Below are 20,335 nucleotides of genomic sequence, written 5' to 3'. Positions count from 1 at the left end.
GTTACTTTCACTGTGATTGAAAAAAACAAAATAGAACTATTTTCAATCACAAAGCATTTGAAAAGCGCTTCCATTGCTGATGGTGCAATAAAAGTTGAATTTCTTACATAGAACTGAAATGAGTTGACGAAATAGATCGAAATAAACAGAACAGTGAAATCGCTATTCGACTAACAAAGCTTAAACTTCTGAAATTATCGAGTTGCTATAGCAACAGTGTGACAACAAGAACAACAAAAGAGTGAAAGTTTAAATAGGTACAACCGTTCAAAATTGCAACCATTATAACTTCAAACGTACTGATAAACAGTTAAGTGAATGACATAGATTACTAAAACGTCCACTTTAATACATCTCCACAACTGGTAATTATAAATTCTATGGTATTAACGTGTATGTGTGTTTTCTAACAGCAAAGCCACACTGGGCTGTCTGCTGAGTCCACCGAGGGGAATCGAACCCCTGATTTTAGCGTTCTAAGTCCGTAGACTTTCCGAGGGACAGTGATAGTAACATACCACCAGCTAAATAAAAGGATAGGGAACTTTATTTTTGATATGCTTAAAGTACTAACGGATACTGGGCTAGCTTGTAAGACTAAGATTTTACTTATTATGAGAGCAAATTGTGTAGAGTCGACTTATGGGTGTTTGTTACGACCTGCGAAGGTCAAGTGCTATGAAAACCTCTACTTCCTTCCTTGACAGTATATTTATGTTTAATGGCCTCGATCGTTTACACTGTAAAATCAGGGCTCATACACTACTGCGAGTGATTACATTAATCCTTCTCCTCTTTTCAAGCCCATTATTATTATGAGTAAAAATAATAAGATAAGATTTGAAATAACCGCAACGTTTTGGCGAGTACATTTTTATTATAAGTTAACAGTTTGTTTGTTTTTTGCGCAAAGCTACCTAAAGAGTTATCTGCGCATAGGTGTCATTAGTTTTAAACTGGTAGTTAAGGAAAGCAGCTAGTTAGTCAACAGCACCTGCTCTCAGCTTCATTACAGCTATGTTTTCCGACCGAATTATGGAATGTAATCTTCATTCTTATAGTGCATCCACGGGCCTAAAGTACGAAATACGTTTTTGTGGCAAGAGTAAAAAACTACGAACTGTTGGATTCACAGTTTGAGCATGTTTACACTCGGCCACGCCATTTATATTCTGGGATAACTGACATTATTTCATGTATGTGCTGGCCAGGCATGGCTTTGTGCGAAATTCAAAATAAACATACACGAGGGCTATCTGTGCTAGCCGTCCATAATTTAGTAGTGTAAGACTAGAGGGAAGAAAGGTAGTCATCACCACCCACCGCCAACTCTTGGGCTACTCTTTTACCAACGAATAGTGGGATTGACCGTAACATTATATCGCTCCCACGGCTGAAAGGGCAAGTATGTTTGGCATGACGGTGATTCGAACCCGCGACCCTCGTGAGCTTTGCGCATTCATTCAAAACAAACAAACAAACATGGACTTGACTGATTTAAATAAATACTAATGTAAGACGTATACATTTCTGCCTTGTTAGGATTATCGTCCGTCGTTGACCTGTACTACCAATTAATTTGTTTTGATTACGATTAAATGGTACTGTAAACACAAGTTTCTGAGAACAAGTTATAAATTATATCAACCATTTAAACTACATGAACGACTTGAAGAGCATGTCGGATTTAATAACTGGTTCCTTTCTGTGGCCATCAACCAATCCTGAACCGGGGTGCGTGCTCGCTCATTGTCAGAAAAACATTAATTATGCCTACATCTTAATTACGTTATATTGAAACGTATGTGACTGTATGAACATGCCTGAGTTTTCGTAATTAAACGTAGAAGTGTACGAAGGCTATAATTACTTCAGTAGGCAAGTTAGATGGACGGCTGATATAGTCCTACAACATTGTTTTCGAAACAAAATATGGTAACATACGTGGTAAAATGACAGTAAAAATGATTTGGTTTTTCTCGTGAAGAATGCGTGAAAACCAATACTGACTCTTCACTAAAGGTATTATCTCTAATTGCACAACGAATTATCCGAAAGAAATGCTACCACTCAATGAACCTGTTTGGATTGTTTTGGTTTGGTTTGTTTTCAATTTTCGCACAAAACTACACGAGGGCTATCTGCGCTAGCCGTCCCTAATTTAGCAGAGTAAGACTAGAAGGAAGGCAGCTAGTCATCACCACCAACCGCCAATGCTTGGGCTACTCTTTTACTAATGGCATATTTTCCTTCCCAGCATAACTTTCCTCTTTTATATTTCTTCTCATACATTCCCAGTATGCATGCTTTCCTGATATTTCCTATCGTGATGGTCCTTTCCTTTCTTAAACGTACCTTCCTTGATACGCACACCATTTTCTCATACGCTGTCGCTTTATATAGCTTCCCTTTCCATCTTGTGTCTTCTAAATTTCGTATAGAAGCTTTTTTCTTTTCTGGTATACCCTACCATCTTCATTTCTCTTCGCTGTAACATGCATCTTACCCATAAAATTCCTACCCGTCTCAAATGAGGTTGTGTTGCATCTTTCTATGACTTTTAGTTTTAATGTAATGAATGTTTGTCTTATATCCTAAACTTCTCTATTTCGATAGAGAGAGATGGAGAAAACGTATAAGATATAATAATCATGAGTATGAAAAGAAGCTATGTATTACACTTAAACTTTTTACAACTTTGTGTGAAAAATACATAAAATATTATTGACACATCGTTGCAGACAGAAGTTCAAACATACAGTTACTCTACACTTTAACACAGTATGCTCTTGTATCTCAGAACGGCTGGTATGGATATTAATACTTTTATTGATAAGAAGAGAACAACGTTTCGAGGTCATCTTCAGGTTAACGTTGTTCTCTGCTTATCAATAAGTGTTAATATCCACCCCAGCCATTCTGAGATACATTTTATTTTAAGTGGGTTTCTCATCATCAAGAACATGCTTTTATTTGGACTTTCTAATCTTAATCGTATATTGACTAACAAAGTGTGATATTAGGATATAATCCAGTTTCCAGATTATTATTGAAAGTAACATAATGAACGAAAATTAAAACAAGTCATATTTTAAAATACAATGAATGTGTCTTGAATCGTTCATTTACGGATATAACGTACTTACTACTAGTTCAAATATCTCCTGGATGGAAGTTATGTAAATTCATAGTTAATGAAAGGTTATCTTAGGATGTGACAAGTTACTTCCCTTATATATTTTTGTAAAAAACGCACAAACACTACTAGAAACTGGAAAACAAAAAACATGAAACCGCAGATATTCATGTATCGCTGCGTGGACTCAACAAACCACCACGCCAAATTTAGTAAAATTCCATCAGCAGAAGGCAAAGTAACGGTTACAAACTCATAGTCACCCATAAAAACCGCAAAATGCGAAACTGGAAATTTGTATGTAACCTCGTTTGGACCTAATAAACCTCCATACCAAATTTCGTGAAGATCCATATATACCCTGCGAAATAGTTACATGGAATACAGCGAATAACATATAGTAAGTACTATTATATTTATATAAATTCAGTGTGTAAATAAATTGTTATTTGGTGCCACAAATATAATACAGCTGTAGGTCATATGTTTTAATCACCTGCAGAGATAAGCCTGGAATGTAAAGAGAATAGGAAACGAGGTAAAACAGGTTTGATTTCCTCACATAACAAGCGATAATGCATGTGTTCTGCAAACAGGAAGTCAAAGGCGTTAACTGAATAAGTTATTATGTGTTTATTTATATACAGGAGTAGGGATGCAGTCACACAATACTAAGAAATGTGGCAGAAGGTTTTGATCTAATTTTAAAAAAAGATAATTTTTACTATAGATAAATAAGACAGTGTACTCATCAATCTACCAGATTTGGAACATCTTATGATATAATTCACTGATACTTTGTATCATCTTTAGTTTTGCTTGCGTTCCTGTGATGGTTTATTTTTATGCTAGCAGTAACAAAGTATACAATAGTAAAAGAAACATAATAGTTTTAGTTATAGATACAGTGATGAATTGGTAAGTTGGACTGAACTTATCTTTAATGTGTAAATAATCATGTCATGTGAAAACCATAGCTGATAGAAAGTCATGATGGAACTGTATGTATCAGAACTACATTTTTACATTATATAGTGTTGCATAGATAATGTGATGTCACCAAACACTGAGCTAATCTCTTTTGAGAAGGGTGTGTAATTTTCCGACGCAAAATATTCGCACACTCTTATACAAAAAGATGTGTCCAGGATGGAGATTTATGTTTTCCTTATATTGAATGGCATCGGTAAAAACAAAAAAGGGATATGGGCCACTACTCCCCATCCAAAATGAGTGTGTGTTTTTTTTTAGCAAAGCCACAAAGGCTATCTGCTCAGCCCACCGAGGGTCCAAAATGAGACCTGCAACAAGTCATACCCCAACTGTAGAAAGCAAAGTGCAGTGTCTTGTAACAGATGAGAATGTTGAACACAAAGTTCAGCGTAAAAAAAAAAAGTTTCCCACACGCTTCAGGCAACAGTATCCAAGGTAATCAAAAAATATTTTGAAAATCGATACAAATCATTTGTACACAAACTGCTTCTACGACATATGTTAAATAGTTGCATACCTCGAATAGTTATAGAATTAAATGGATAACAATGCTATTCTATACGAGGATATTCCGGACTAATCGCCAGAAGCAGCGCATATAACCTCTGTGCGACTGGGCTGTTGAAACGGGGTCCAGGAAGCCGTCGCCCTTGCGATTACGACAAACTTGAAGAAAAGAGGTGTATGGTTTGAACATGGCAACATTTTGACTGACTCTCTTTGCAGTAGAAATTACTCTGTAGGGTTATTAATAATATTTACAGTGGTATGACAGGTTGTGGCGACATTGGTTGCAACGACGTGGTAAGGCTCTAAAATCGTTTTTAATACAATGCACTCAACATCTGTGCTCAAAACCTTGAAATGTCATAAATGTGATTCATTTTGAAAAACGACCGTTTAATAGTGCTTCTTTTAACTGCTGATAAATATAATGACATTCATAGACGTATTTCAATAAAGCCCATACATTGTTCTCCGTATTCTAAAACAAAGTGTGAATTAGTTTTCATTTTGGTTCCAGCTTGTTAAGCATGGTCAGTAGGCGTTTTGATCTGGTTTTCGTTTTACTGACCCTAAGGGAAAGAAAAATGTATCATTTAAATATTTAATCTTGAATTAAAAAAACAAACTCAAATCCTGATAAAAACACAGTATTTGATTAAATATATATAAATAACATTTTTCTGCTAAAGATCCAAGATATGTGGAAATTAGTACATAAAATAAATAATTCTCAGTTTGCGATGTTTGTTGCAAGTTGAGGAATAATATTTACGATACGATATGTGTATCATGAAATGATATGTGGCTCACACACAGCAATATGTTTCTCTCCGTATAAATACATACATACTGGTATAAGTATGTGTATCATTATTAGATCAAGTGTTATAGATAAGACCTAAATACAACGAAAATACTATTAATTGATTCCTCATTGTGTAATAGCGTACTACGTTATTCATTACATAGTACTGCTTTACAGTCATGTGAAAAAGTTAGGACACCCTATGAAAGCCTGTGTATTTTTGTAACATTTTTTGATACATAGATATTTAATCTTAATTTCAACAATACTGAGAGATTCTAGGAATATAACTAAACAATTAAAACTGAAGAAAAGACTTTTCAAGATCTTCTGTAAATGTAATTCTACAAAAATGCATATTCTAACTGAGGAAAACGTTAGGACACCTACCCCCTAATAGCTAGTGTTACCCTCATTGGCTGAAATAACTACAGTGAGACGCTTCTTGTAGCCATCTACCAGTCTCTGACATCAGTCTGAAGAAAGTTTGCCCCACCCCTCAATGCAGAATCGAATTATTTCAGCTGTGAGATGTTTGAGGGGTTTCTTGCATGTACAGCCCGTTTCAAGTCACCCCACAGCATCTCAATGGGATTAAGATTTGGGCTTTGACTCGGCCATTCCAGGACTCTCCATTTCTTGGTTTCAGCCAGTCCTTGGAGGATTTACTGGTATGTTTTGGATCATTGTCGTGTTGCAGGGTCCAGTTCCGTTTCAGCTTTAATTTTCGTAGAGATGGTCTGATACACAGTAGAATTCATGGTGGATTCTATGATTGTGAGCTGTCCAGGTTCTGCTGCAGCAAAGTAGCCCCAAACCATGACACTTCCACCTCCATGCTTCACAGCTGGTATGAGGTTCTTTTTCCGGAATACTGTATTCTGGAGTTGCTGTATGTCCTCTGTTCTGGTGTCCAAATAATTCAATTGTGGACTCATCTGTCCAAAGAACATTATTCCAGAAGTTCTGGTCTTTGTCTACATTCTCTCTGGCAAACTTCAGTCTGGCCTTGATGTTTCTCTTAGAGAGCAAAGGTTTCCTCCTTGCACACATCCCATGGAAGTTAAACTTGTGCAGTCTCTTTCTGATTGTAGAGGCATACATCAACAGTAGCCAGAGCCTGCTGTAGGTCCCATGATGACATGTTAGGGTGTTTGGAGACCTCTTTTAGCATCTTGCGGTCTGCTCTCGGGGTGAATTTGCTTGGACGATTAGACCTGGGCATGTTGGCAGTTGTTTTGAAAGTCCTCCACTTGTTGACTATTTTCCGGACAGTGGAATGGCTGATTTCAAAATCTTTTGGGATTTTTGTATATCCCTCACCAGACTCATAAGCTGCTACAATTTTCTTTCTGAAGGCCTCAGACAGCTCTTTTGCTCTGACCATGGTGCTCACTCTCACTTCAACAGTCAGGAGCACACCAAACTAAATGTCTGAGGTTTAAATAGGGCAAGCCTCATTCAAAATGCTGAGTAACAATCTTCTAATCATGTGCACCTGGTGTGATTCACCTGTGTGTGAGTTGAGCCATTTTAAGTGGGAATAAACGTGGAGGTGTCCTAACTTTTTTCTCAGTTAGAATATGCATTTTTGTAGAATTACATTTACATAAGATCTTTAAAACTCTTTTCTTCAGTTTTAATTGTTTAGTTATATTCCTATAATATCTCAGTGTTGTTAAAATTGAGATTAAATATCTATATATTCAAAAAATGTTACAAAAATACACAGGCTTTCATCGGGTGTCCTAACTTTTTCACATGACTTTACATATATTACCATAAAATTTCCTATTGTGATATATTTGATCTGACTGTATTGTTTCCATATTTCAGATTTAAACACTTCTGTTTTAAAACGTAAGACGTATCATTCAACCTATTCAATATTCGAATGGATATTGTTTATAATACACTTACCAATTATTTAACGTAGTGTGTTGTATTACGTATTTTAATAAAGTTAACTGTAAAATCGTATTTAGAAAAATAATACTTCTTTTTCTTATGCTTGACCTTATATTAATGAAATATTTACTAACCTAATTGATTTTAAAGTAAGTTTAATAATATTAATATATATGTATGGGTATATAGCATGTTTCCCCAATACATCTACTAAAACATGTTCTCAGCTTCTTTCTGACAAGCTTGTTTCTGCTGTCCGCTATGATACGTCAAATATTAGAGCCAGCTGGAGTTTATATACTCAGTACTTGACAAGAGTGATTTACTCGACCATTACGTATAGCCGCTCTCTTACCACTTGTGAAACGTCGCCCTCTGATGTGCTAATAAATTATTTCACTTCAAACAGGCTCCACGTGCCTTTGTTGGTTTGACAGCAAAGATGTTGTCGTTGCTTTACGAGACTGGCATGAAAGATATATATTTCTGACCTGTCTGTACTCTGGCTTGAAGAATAATTTACAGTGTTGAATGTTACCCTCCCTCTGTGACTGTGAGTTTGTCAGCCTTAGGTTGAGTGGTGAGATTGCACGCGCATTTCGCGGCGTTTGCAGTGACAGCTTTAATGGAGAGTAGCAAATGGGGCGCGACTCGCCAAAGTCGTTTGGCGTGCTGTGTTTGAAAGATTTTATGGTGACCAATGCTGAAGAACTCCCAAACCGTACATAATTCATCGAAATGTTTAGCTTGTCATCGGATATGTTCTTGGTAGTAGGAAAGCCTGTAGGTAGCAAGGGGTTTAGAAACGTTTCACGGTTTTCTTCCCCATATAGTTCCAATGTAGGGATATGAGTGTTAAAGAAACACACTATATTGAACATGAGCTGTTGTGTAAAAATTCAAAAATCAACGTCAAAACTAACAAAACACCACTGACTGCTAAACTTAAACATCGAAATCTGAAAATATAAGTTTATTACTGAGTTTTGAATGCCCCCAGTGACACAGCGGCATGTCTGCAAACTCACACGTCTATAAACCGGGTTTTGATATCCGTGATGGCCAGAAGACAGTTAGCCCATTGAGTAACCTTGTGCTTAATGACAGACAAACAAACATAGTGTTGAAAATCGTATTTCTGGAAATACCTGCTAGAATGACGTTTTACAAAAATGGTGAATAAGTAAAAGCTAACCCCTGATGTGTAGTAGTAATTATTTCACCAGAAGACCTCAACTCCTAATAAATATTACTTACTGTGCATCTAACTACACACAAATAAAACAGTATGCTTCATCACGAACAGTACCCATTCATACAGGGTATATAATTACTGTGACAAAGCATCTGATTAGACCTAACATTCTTTCATGTAAAATGTTATACAATGACACAACCACAAATAATAGAAAGTCAATATGCTGAGTGTATTCGTAGTGTTATAATCGCAAAAAATTATGTTGTATCACAAAAGTATAAAGAAGTTTCCAACAACGAGCACCAGTTTTGAACGAGATCTTACTACTTTTCGCATTAGTCCACGCGAAAAAGTGACATCAAAAATATATGTACGCCAGTGGTACAGTGGTATGTCTGCAGACTTACAATGCTTTAAAACTGAGTTTCGATACCAATGGTGGGCAGAGCACAGATAGCCAGCCCAATCAAGAGCACTCTTGGCATAAAAAACTGGCAAATGTTGGGAGTAACTGTAATTTCTTGTATTGCACCTAGAGCTGAAAATATAGAACATTTCAACAGTATATCTTATCATTCTTTACTGGATATATACGGACTTTTGGCAGACAATATAACTTAATGTTGTACCACAATCTGAGAAAAATAAGCAGTATTGGGAACTAGTACTATGAAAAAAATTATAACTTTATATGCTTATGAATATTTCAAATGGGTCAAATTCTCAGCTTGATGGACTCAGTGGGAATCGTGTTCCTTAAGCTGCATTTATCAGTTTGGTGTGGAATAGATGTGCTACTAATATAAAATCTTAGGACTATTAAACCTAAATACTTAATTTATGTATAAAAAAACAACAAAAACGCTTCAAGTATTCTCACATAGTAGATATCTCTCTAAATAAAAATATTACACACATAGTACAGAATATTGAAGTAAAACATATACACACCTTTACAAGTTCAAATCAAAGGCCTGTATTGGTATTCTGGTCGCAACCTTTACAGGGTGGCGTCGGGGGTCAGGTTCATTTTTTACCTTTTACCACTTTTGTATAGTTCTTTGTTTTCCTTCCAGTAAATATTCATGTTGTATCGATACGAGGGCCGAAATTTCGAAATTTGCATTATTAATACTTTTTCCGATACTTTTCACAAGGGCATGTACACGCGTATTACAATGTTAACACTTGTGCGTGGCAAACATTTCACTGACGTTAAGTTCGTGCAGTTGTCCTCCACATCACTAACAGTTCCATATCTTCTTGCGCACAGTTCACTAATTTAACTTATTGGGAATGTATTTAAACTTGTTGATATAGTTTGTTTGATTTGAATTTCGCGCAAAGCTACACGAGGGCTATCTGTGCTACCCGTCCCCAATTTAATACTGAAAGGCAGCTAGTTATCACCACCCCTCGCCAGCTCTTGGGCTTTTACCAACGATAAGTGGATTGACCGTCACATTATAACGCCCTATGGCTGGAAGGGCAAGCATAGTTGGTATGAGAGGATTCGAACCTAGAACTCGCAGATTGCAAGTCGAGCACTCCAGCCATCTAGCCATACAAGGGCTAGTTTATACAGAAAAACTAATTACTTATTTAAAAAAATATACAATACAAACAAGTAAAATGCATAATAAGGAACATTTATCACTGTTTTCTGACGTAAGTATTTGATTATGCCTCAAAAGTCCGCCCTTTGTTGGATCAAAATTAGACATAAATACGAATGAGAAAGGACAGAAAAACAATAGATAATGTTGGATAACAAAACTTTGCTACTGGAGGACCTTGAAGTAATTCATGGTGATCTAGTAATTGTTTGTTTGTTTTGGAATTTCGCGCAAAGCTACACGAGGGCTATCTGCGCTAGCCGTTTCTAGTTTAGCAGTATAAGAGTAGAGGGAAGGCAGTTATTCATCACCACCCACCGCCCTTTTACCAATGAATAGTGGGATTAACCGTCACGGTATAACGCCCCCACAGCTGAAAGGACGGGTAAGTTTGGTACAATGGGGATTCGAACCCGTGACCCTCAGATTGCGAGTCCAGTGCCTTAACCACCAGGCCATTACGGGCGTGGTAGTAATTTTATAAATGTAGTCAGAGTGTGTCCATCGCCTCTAGATTTTAAGTTATTATAATATCTTTATATTTTATCAGCACTACGTGAAATACCGTGTAATCAACTTAGTACAGTAGATTTATGTCTGAAATTACGATTACTGAACATTTTAATGAGTAAAAGATGTATATTTTTATAACTTAAAATATTGATTGTAAATATTGGTGTAAAATTCTAAATATATTGTTTATACATACTATTTGTTCTCAATATAATTGTAGAGAATTGCACCAATCTTTCTTCATTTCCTCACTCACCTGCTCTGCTCCGCGAGAGAATCACGAAGCCCTCACATGCTCAGTTTGCTAGAATATGCAAGAAGTCCATCGACTTCACTTGCTTCTCATTTACTCAGTTGGTCACTTCGCTTCCCTCCGAGTAGAGTCAAAACAAAATCGATCTTCTTCCTCGTAGCATACCCGCGATATAATCAAATTCTGCAAAACAGTCTTTTAAGTTATATTTATGCAAACATCAATTATTTCAGATATATATTTTGGAAAATCATTTGAAATTCTGGCTGCCTCCAATTCAATTAATGTCTGAAAGTGCAAAAATCACCCAAACAATTTCTGTTACGTTTGTGGAAAACATATTATAATTTCATAAAGAAAGAACATCGCACACAAGGTAATCTTTACTAAGCTATCTTAGCTTACTACTATTATTCTTGGTGTAAAATTGATGACCAAGAAAAACATTGGTTTCTACATGTATGTTGAACACTTCCACATTTGGATTTACACAGTAGCTGAAGACAAATTTGCAGTACCTATGATATAGTATGAGCCCAAAGTTAATCCAAATGACTATTATTTTTTATGACTAATGTTTCTGGATATTCAGCAAGACTAAGCGATACATTAAATATCTAGATATTACATCTGCAATGAAATCAAAACTTCCTGAGGATGGTCTTCCAGTGTCATGTCCACCAGCGAATTGGGAAATAGAAGAGTTACCCTGCTAAGAAGACGATGATTCATCTTTATTCTGTTCATCTAGTAATTATATTACTATTCCTGTGACACCAAATGTAAATTGCCTGCCTCATTTTATCCCACAAGAAGATCTAGATTATCTGATTCGTGACTTGCCTTTATCAAAACAGTGTGGGGAAATTCTTGGCTCTCATTTACAGCAATGAAACATATTAGTTACATTTACAGCAATGAAACATATTAGTTACATTTACAGCAATGAAACATATTAGTTTCAGAAACAAAAGTTTCAATTTACCAAAGTTGCCATCAAAGTCTTTTTTCTTTCTACAGTATGCAAAATACTTTTTGTTTCTGGACAAATGTTGATGCAATAATGGAAGAATTAGGTACTGAACATAATACTCAAGAATGGTCACTTTTTATTGACTCATCTAATGTTAGTCTGAAGTTGTACTTTTGCACAATGGGAAAACTGAGTCATCTATTTATGTTGCTCGTGCTGATAACATGAAATAAACTTATAAAAGCATGCAAATTATATTTGAAGCCATCAAATATAATCACAATAGGCGGAACATATGTGGTATTCTAAAGGTTATTGCACTTTTGCTAGACTTGAAACGCGGGTATGTCAAAAATTGTTGCTCTTTGTGCCTCTCGGTCAGCTCAGAGGCTAAAAATGGTTTTAAAAGAAGAAATGAGAGAACATTACATACCAGGGAAGCAGAATATCAAGTGTCAGTATTTATCACGTTCTCAAAATGTATTTTTGCTCCCACATCATATTAAATTGGGACTCATAAAGAAATTTTTAAAAGGAATGAACAAATATGGTAATTGCTTCCGATATCTATCAGAAATTTTCCAAAAATCATTGAAGCGAAAATGAAAAGAAGTATCCTTGCTGGGCTGTGAAGTGCTGATGAATGTTCTTTGAAAACAGCACTGAGTCAGGAAGAATTGTGGTCTCGAAATCATTTAAACTGATTATCAAAATTTTCTTAGAAAACTACAGATATGAAAAATATGATGTGATGATTGAGGATATACTTCAGAACCACAGCAAAATACGGTCTAGGATATCATTAAAGATGTATTTTTTCTATTCCCATTTTGACCTCTTTCCAAATGGTGTGGTTGCTGTGAGTGATGAGCATGGTTAGCGCTTCCAATAAATTATTTTTACAATGGAACAGCAATACTAAGAACAGCGTAATCCTACGATGATGGAAGATTGCTGTTGGCTTCTACAGTGTGAAACTGATAACAGACACAAAAGACGCAACAATCAAGGATATTTTGTAATAATATCGTAATGAAAGTTCGGAACACAATATCTAATCTTATTATACTCCTCACCAACGTATAAATTCTTTTTAAGCATTTCTAAATGTAACTTTCAATGAATAAATACAGCTATTAAAAAAGGTTATTTCCACCATATACAAGATTATTTTGAATAAATTTATAATAACTCAAAATCTAAAGTATAATCATATTACTTAGAAACAATTGCATTTTTCCAGTTGCAGAGAAAAAAATTGTCCGGTATAATATATACTAGTGTATCACTAAGCTCGGAACTCAAATAATGATAAATTAATTTACTGGGAGCGAGGTAGAATATTGTGGAAAAAAATAAAGAAATTGTAGTAATACGAAAAAGAAATATACTTAATATTATATGATACAAATATAGGTTAGAAATATTTAGCACCTAAACTAGTTCCGGCATGGCCAGGTGGGTTAAGGCGCTCGTCTCGTAATCTGAGGATCGCGGGCTCGAATCCCCGTCGCACTAAACATGCTCGACGTCTCAGCCGTGGGGACGTTGTAATGTGACAATCAATCCCCCTATTCGTTGATAAAAAGTAGCCTACGAGTTGGCGGTGAGTGGTGATGACTAGCTGCCTTCCGTCTGGTCTCACACTGCTGAATTAGGGACGGATAGCGTAGATAGCCCTCGTGTAGCTTTGCGCGAAATTCAAAAACAAACAAAAAAACAAAGCATTTAAACTTAAATACGACATTCCCCTACCCTCACAGATAACAATCATCAATAGAACCTTAGAATTAACGTAACATTAGAAATCTTGATTTTTACTAAATTATTTTATGGTATTGAAACTACTGTCTCGACTTTTCGGCTGCCTAGTTCCTCAAACCATACTTGAATTTAGTTTTCAAAAACGACTCGTTTGTCTCCTCCTTTAAAGCAAAAAGTCTTTCTATTTTCTTTTTATTTTGCAATCTTGTATCAGAAATAAAGAAGAACATGCCCCATCAAAGACAAGCCCAACTTAAAACTCAAATTACATGACATACAAGCCCGAACTTCCGTCGCCCACTCACGTTACCATGACGATATTGATATATATCTCATCGGCTAGCCGAAGGTTTTTTTATTAGCGGCCATATAATGTTTGTTTGTTTTAAAACAAAGTTACATAATGGGCTAGCTGCACCGTGCTCACCGCGGGTATTGAAACCTGGTTTTAGAGCTTAGTTACTGAGACACCGTAAAATGAACTATGTATGTATATATAACAGTTTTAATAGCTACGTAACTACAATGTTAACCATGATTAACTATTGTTTTTCGACTTTTGTCTTTAAAGCCCCCCAGTGGCATAGTGGTATGTGTGCGCAGCCACACCGCCAAAAACCGGGTATCGATACCCGTGGTGAGCAAAGCAAAGATAGTCTATTGTGTAGCTTTGTGCTTAATTCCAAACAAACAAATATTGTCTTTAAACATTCCAAAATAAATGTGTTTAGTAGTCATTGTTATTTTACTTTAAAACGACGGCCCGGCATGGCCTAGCGCGTAAGGCGTGCGACTCGTAATCCGAGGGTCGCGGGCGCCCGCGTCGCGCTAAACATGCTCGCCCTCCCAGCCGTGGGGGTGTATAATGTGCCGGTCAATTCCACTATTCGTTGGTAAAGAGTAGCCCAAGAGTTGGCGGTGGGTGGTGATGACTAGCTGCCTTCCCTCTAGTCTTACACTGCTAAATTAGGGACGGCTAGCACAGATAGCCCTCGAGTAGCTTTGTGCGAAATTTCCAAACAAACAAAAAAAAAGCGACTCATAATCTGAGGGTCGCAGGTTCGCATCCCCGTCGCGCCAAACATGCTCGCCCTTTCAGCCATGAGGGCGTTATAATGTGACGGTCAATCCTACTATTCGTTGGTAAAAGAGTTGGCGGTGGATGGTGATGACTAGCTACCTTCCCTCTAGTCTTACACTGCTAAATTAGGGACGGCTAGCACAGATAGCCCTCGAGTAGCTTTGTGCAAAATTCCAAAACAAACAAACACTTTAAAACGGAATCAAACCTGTATCTAATACATAGTCATGTTATTTAACATTTCGAACTAGGACGGCCAAAATGAGATGGAGTAACTTTAGTTTTTCGTTCAGACACAATATTCTCTGTGTCTCTATTTGTTTCACGTACTTTACATATAATAAGTTTAGATTTAGATCGGCACAATAAAAACTTTTTTTCTTTTTCTTATTTCGATTCCAGAAAAAACTTGTAATAAGTGAACGCAAAAAGAAAAGACAACAGTATATAGAGAAACAAATCGATTATAAGCAAAGTTATCCAAATTTATATTCCATAGTGAAATATATATTAAAATAGAAAGAAAATAATTAAAAATATAAGGAGAAGCTTAAAAACATGACGTTGTTTTTGAAAAAGGAAAAAATTACAAATGCTTCTTGAAAACCACTTCAATCTGCGTCTTATTAGTTCTGATAAAAATAGTCATATGTGCTTTATATTATCGAAAGTAAATGGGCAGCATATCCTCAGTGATAATTTATCCATTCCCGCTAAACTGTTTAATGAATCTCATTGTTCACTACAGGACCGCAGCCAGCCTGTTGGATTTAATATGCCACAAGGAAAATAGAATGTTTTTTGAATGTATTATTAATTATACGAATGACTGACACATTTAAGACACTCTGTTCATACCCACCTACACTGTAGTTAATAGGAGATCTCTAAATTCCATATGTTTAAAATCGACCTGGTTATCTAACATTAATCGCTACTTTCTTTATGGAATTTTAATGCTTGCTCTCCAATTTTACCACATATCTAAAAATACGTGGCCTACCTTGAATGTTTAAGACTACAGTCCACCACATTTATCGTGTAAAAGTAACTCCATTTTATCAGCTTTCATATACGAACTGCACGAACCACATAAGTAACTTATCATAGCTGTGGATGAAAGACAAAAGCTTTAACGATATGTTGAGAATCGAACTTAAGCTTAATAGCAGTGAAAGACTATCGCGCATAGAGTAATGATTTCTGCTGCATATTATTTTCTTCAGTTGAACTGTGACTAGAATTGATGACAACTTAGAATATCACTGTCTTATCCCAGATCATGAAAAATGGTGTGGACTTGTTTTAGCTACTTTAGGATTGGCTCATTTATAATATTTAAATGAGACATGAAGGATTTGTTTTATTGTGACATTTATCCTGGACAACACTGTTTTACTTGTATTGACAGAAGTTTATATGGAAGGACCATAACTCTTTCAGAGTGATAATACACCACATAATACCGCCTGCTAGGTTCAATAGTGACTTACATCACATAATGTCCAGTGATGTAATCCAAATGAGCATTTTAAAATCCTACCTGAACTGCATAAAATACAGACTCAAAAGTCTAGATGAATGATGGTCTTATCTAGCTGTCATACTATAAGATATATATATAAATAGTTAATAGTTTATTCCAAACACTCGAAGCTGATGGCTTGTGTTTACCATACGTTGCCATATGTGGAACATAAGTAGTAGTAATACACGGCAAGTGGTATGTTTAATTGATGTCTTGCCTGTAACTTCTCTGAGTCAGTAAGTTAATACATTATAAGATACACATCTACTTAAAGTCTTACGTGGACTAACTTAAGTAGAGTACCTGTAAAATATCCAGGAGGCGTCTGTGCTACTTTTTTTATGCCGCTAAAGGGATTTAGTTAACTGTTTCGCATGTTTAATCGACTCCCTGTGCGTGATATATGTAGTTAAAGCACGACACAAGATATGTCAATTTAACGAACTCTAACATGTTTATCTGACACCTTGAGGACAACACTTTTTTTTTTTTTTCGCTGAATGATATTTAGTTGTTAGTTTGTACGTAGCTGAAAACGAGCTCAGAGTTATGTGGGAATTAGATATGTGTGTGTCTTGATATGCCAAAGGGAATGTTAGTGTTCAAAGCGTGTGATCCACTAGCGTAATGCTATTTATGTCATACTGACAACCTACATAGAAAAGCTGATGTCGGCTGCACTCAGAACGCCCAGTCCAGCTGTTATCTAAAAAGACATATAGTATGACGACAAGTACTGTATATATAGGGAATGTAGCTGTCATTACATAAAAATAATTCATAAACATGTACTTTCTAATATTCAACAAGTCAGTGCTGAAAATCGCGAAAACACAGACGGATAATAGTCTAAGTTAACACCAAAAGAAAGTCGTTGGAGAATTATCGATGTATTTTAAAGCCGTAATGTGAGTGTTTACTAAAATAATAACTTCGATAATTCATTTAAAACGATTTCTTTGTTTATGGAATTCACGAAACAAGCTGATAACTTTAGTGAACCATATTATATAACTAAAGAATTTTATCTCCCAGACCACCATGGTTAATTTTACTTTGTACTTGAATAGTTGCATAGAGTTGCTTTATACAATGACTGAGTAACAGTCACGAAAAGTACAGATGAAAGCCAGACCAGCGGGCCTAGCATGTGTACATGGTGTATTCAGACAAGTTGAAGCCAGATCACTGTCTCTTCAGAAGACAAACGAGCTCCCCCTCCCCTCTCTCCTCCTCTCGCACTATGAACAGTTGAAGTCAGAACATGTTATCGATCTATTTTTAAATGTAGGGAATGAGTGCGCATGGACAGTATCCTTAGTTACCGCGTCGAACGTAAAAGCTGTTATCAAAAATGACAATGTCGCAGGCATTTTTGTTCTAACAATCTAACAAAGGTCACTAGGAGAAAATGTAACTGGACAATGAACTACCATGTTCTCGGCATTAAAACGTTCTTTCTAATATCAAAACAGGAAAAACGTGCTTTTATATGCTGGTCAAAAAAAAGTGTATTAAGCTGATAACTGAGATGTGATAACGTAGTTAGTGAACATAAAAATACTAAACACAACTATACAAAATGTCACTTACACACTCGGCAATAAGCTGGCAAGTACTTAAGTCGACAAATATGAGTAGTACAGCCTAAATTCAAGAGATTCGAATAAGTTTATCTGCTGGATACACTTAATAAAAAAATTACCAGTCCCTTGAATTATAAAATGAACACCAACCATTTGCTTGGATTAAGCAAGATATGGTAAAATATTCATATTTAGGAATATTACCGAATGAAATTACCAAACTTCGTTCTTTAAAAAAAACAAACTGACACAAGAAGTTCATGAAAATGACTGACTTGTTGTCATGATGTTCGTGAGATGACTAGTTACGAAGGGACGGTGTTGACTTTTAACCGCAACGAAATAGTTTACTTCGCAACGTTATTTACTTAAACGTGTAATTATATCTCACAGTATTAGATAAAAGAAAAAAGAACAAGGTTTATTTTTCAAGCTTAAACACTAACAGGTATTAAACAAGTTTAAACAAAAACAACAGAGCAATGTTATCCCTGGATATTTACATGGCTTAATTGATAAACGTCTACTTCAAATTAATAACAGATGAATAACCCTTCATTGTTTAACTGCATATGTGATTCACATAAAGCGTTACTGTTTCAATTTATGCGAATAATAGAAAAACACTGGTTCATTTCCATCTTGCAGCCATTGACAATAGGTTAAAAACGATCTGGCAAAGTCAAACTTTGTTTTGAGTCATTTTACGACTCTCGACTCGTAATCTCAAGGTCGCAGGTTCAAATCCCCGTCACACCAAACACGCAAGTTCTTTCAGCCGTGGAAGCGTTATGAGGTTATGTGCAATCCCACAATTCGTTGGTAAAATAGTAGCCCAAGAGTTGGTGATTCGGTGGTGATAACTAGTTCTCTTTCTTCTGGTCTTGCACTGCTGAATTACAGACTGCTAGCGCAGATAGCTCTCGTGTAGCTTTCCACGAAATTCAAAAGAAATAAACAGTCGTTTGACATTCTTACTTACTTCCATTGCCTGTATGTATTTTACATAGTTGGAAACTTACACAAGTAAAATGAAGTCGTTCATAGTTTTTAACAAACCTGATTTATGGGTAAGCTACTTATTTTATCTCGTACAAATAAACGCTGTTATGGACGACCAAGGACAGTTGTTTCACAAATGATTAAAATTAAATATATCTTTACAATGGAGGCACTTCCGGTGCAATAGCTTTGATAATTTCATTTCCACGAAACGAAATGAAAAGTCAATTTATGGAAAACGATCTTGATATATCTCAACAAAACAGTATGTAAAAATTTCCAATGTTTCGGTTCTTGAATCCATTATGTATTTTTTACGTGTGTATCTAGAATAAGATGTTCAAAAGAGGTCACGTGACGTTTTTACTGAGTAAAAATTGAGATTATGAGCAGGTTGACAGAGTTATCTGCAACAGCTTTGTTTGTTTTGTGTTTTTCTCATATCAGTTATTTTTATTCTGAAGAGACAATTAAGGTGGTCGACAGAAAACGGTATTGATATTTCTTTCACAATCCAGCAGAGAACGGGTCATTCCAGAATCAGACTGTCAGCTTGACAACTACTGAAAAAGTACAGCCACCATCTATCCCTTCGGGACGGTTCGCAGAGGGGGTGTGTCGGCGAACTTCAAAGATGAAGTTAATGATTACAGACGCTGCTTGTCAAGCGAGAGACTAACACGCTTGTCAAAACATGATGAATGAGAAGTGGTAAAGGTCAACATGATGGCTCAGTCGTCGCGAGCACAGGAAGGGAGTTGTTAGAGTGAGAACACAAACAGTTCGTTCGGAAGAGGCAGGACTTTTCTCTGTTTTTTAACTGTTAGTCGGAGATCGTGGAGGTAATGTCATATTTAACCACTTTTACTGTCTTTCCTATAAAACTATAATACTCCTTTTCTTACTCTTCCAGTCGATCATGGCAGAGTGTTACAGAACTCCATCTGTTTAGTGGCAAACGAGAAGTTATTTTTACCTACAAGATTGCTTGCCATAACAATGCCATTTTATTTGTAAAGATGACCACGGATCGATATATTTCGTACGCGTTGCTAGTATCACGTTTACCTCAAAGATGTCAAAGAATTAATAAAGAAATATATCTTAATGCAAGGAAAAAAAAAAGGTAAACATTTTGCTTTATGCGTCAAATAGAATAGTACTCAACATAGAATATAATCAGTATTTCGTTGCACTATACTACCAGCGTTTGCTTATTTCAGAAATTGACGCAATAGCTATCTGCTCATGCTCATCCCTAAATTTAAACTGATAGAGTAGAAGGGGGCGAACATGATGGCTCAGTCGGAAGAGAACAGGGTCCAACACCAGTTACTGACTGATCGAGATTTGACCATCATTGTTACTGTCCCCCAGTAGCTCAGCGGTATGTTGGAAGACTTATTTATAGAGCCAATAATCAGGTTTTTATACTCGCCATAGACACAGCGCTGATAGCAAATTGTGTAGTT

At 36.1% G+C, this 20,335-nt stretch overlaps 1 long non-coding RNA gene across 2 annotated transcripts in view; it reads left to right on the top strand.

The window, feature by feature from the left end:
• The window catches only part of LOC143246278 (uncharacterized), a 52,829-nt gene that overhangs the window by 5,364 nt on the left and 27,130 nt on the right, over positions 1-20,335 (top strand). For both annotated transcript variants that reach the window (XR_013025896.1, XR_013025897.1), the window contains exon 2: positions 19,382-19,705. This is a non-coding gene — a long non-coding RNA (uncharacterized LOC143246278). The remainder of the gene's footprint in view (positions 1-19,381; positions 19,706-20,335) is intronic.

Source organism: Tachypleus tridentatus, chromosome 3 (assembly GCF_004210375.1).
Source record: "Tachypleus tridentatus isolate NWPU-2018 chromosome 3, ASM421037v1, whole genome shotgun sequence".
NCBI classification, from domain to species: domain Eukaryota; kingdom Metazoa; phylum Arthropoda; class Merostomata; order Xiphosura; family Limulidae; genus Tachypleus; species Tachypleus tridentatus.
This window is presented reverse-complemented; position numbering and strand designations above follow the sequence as displayed.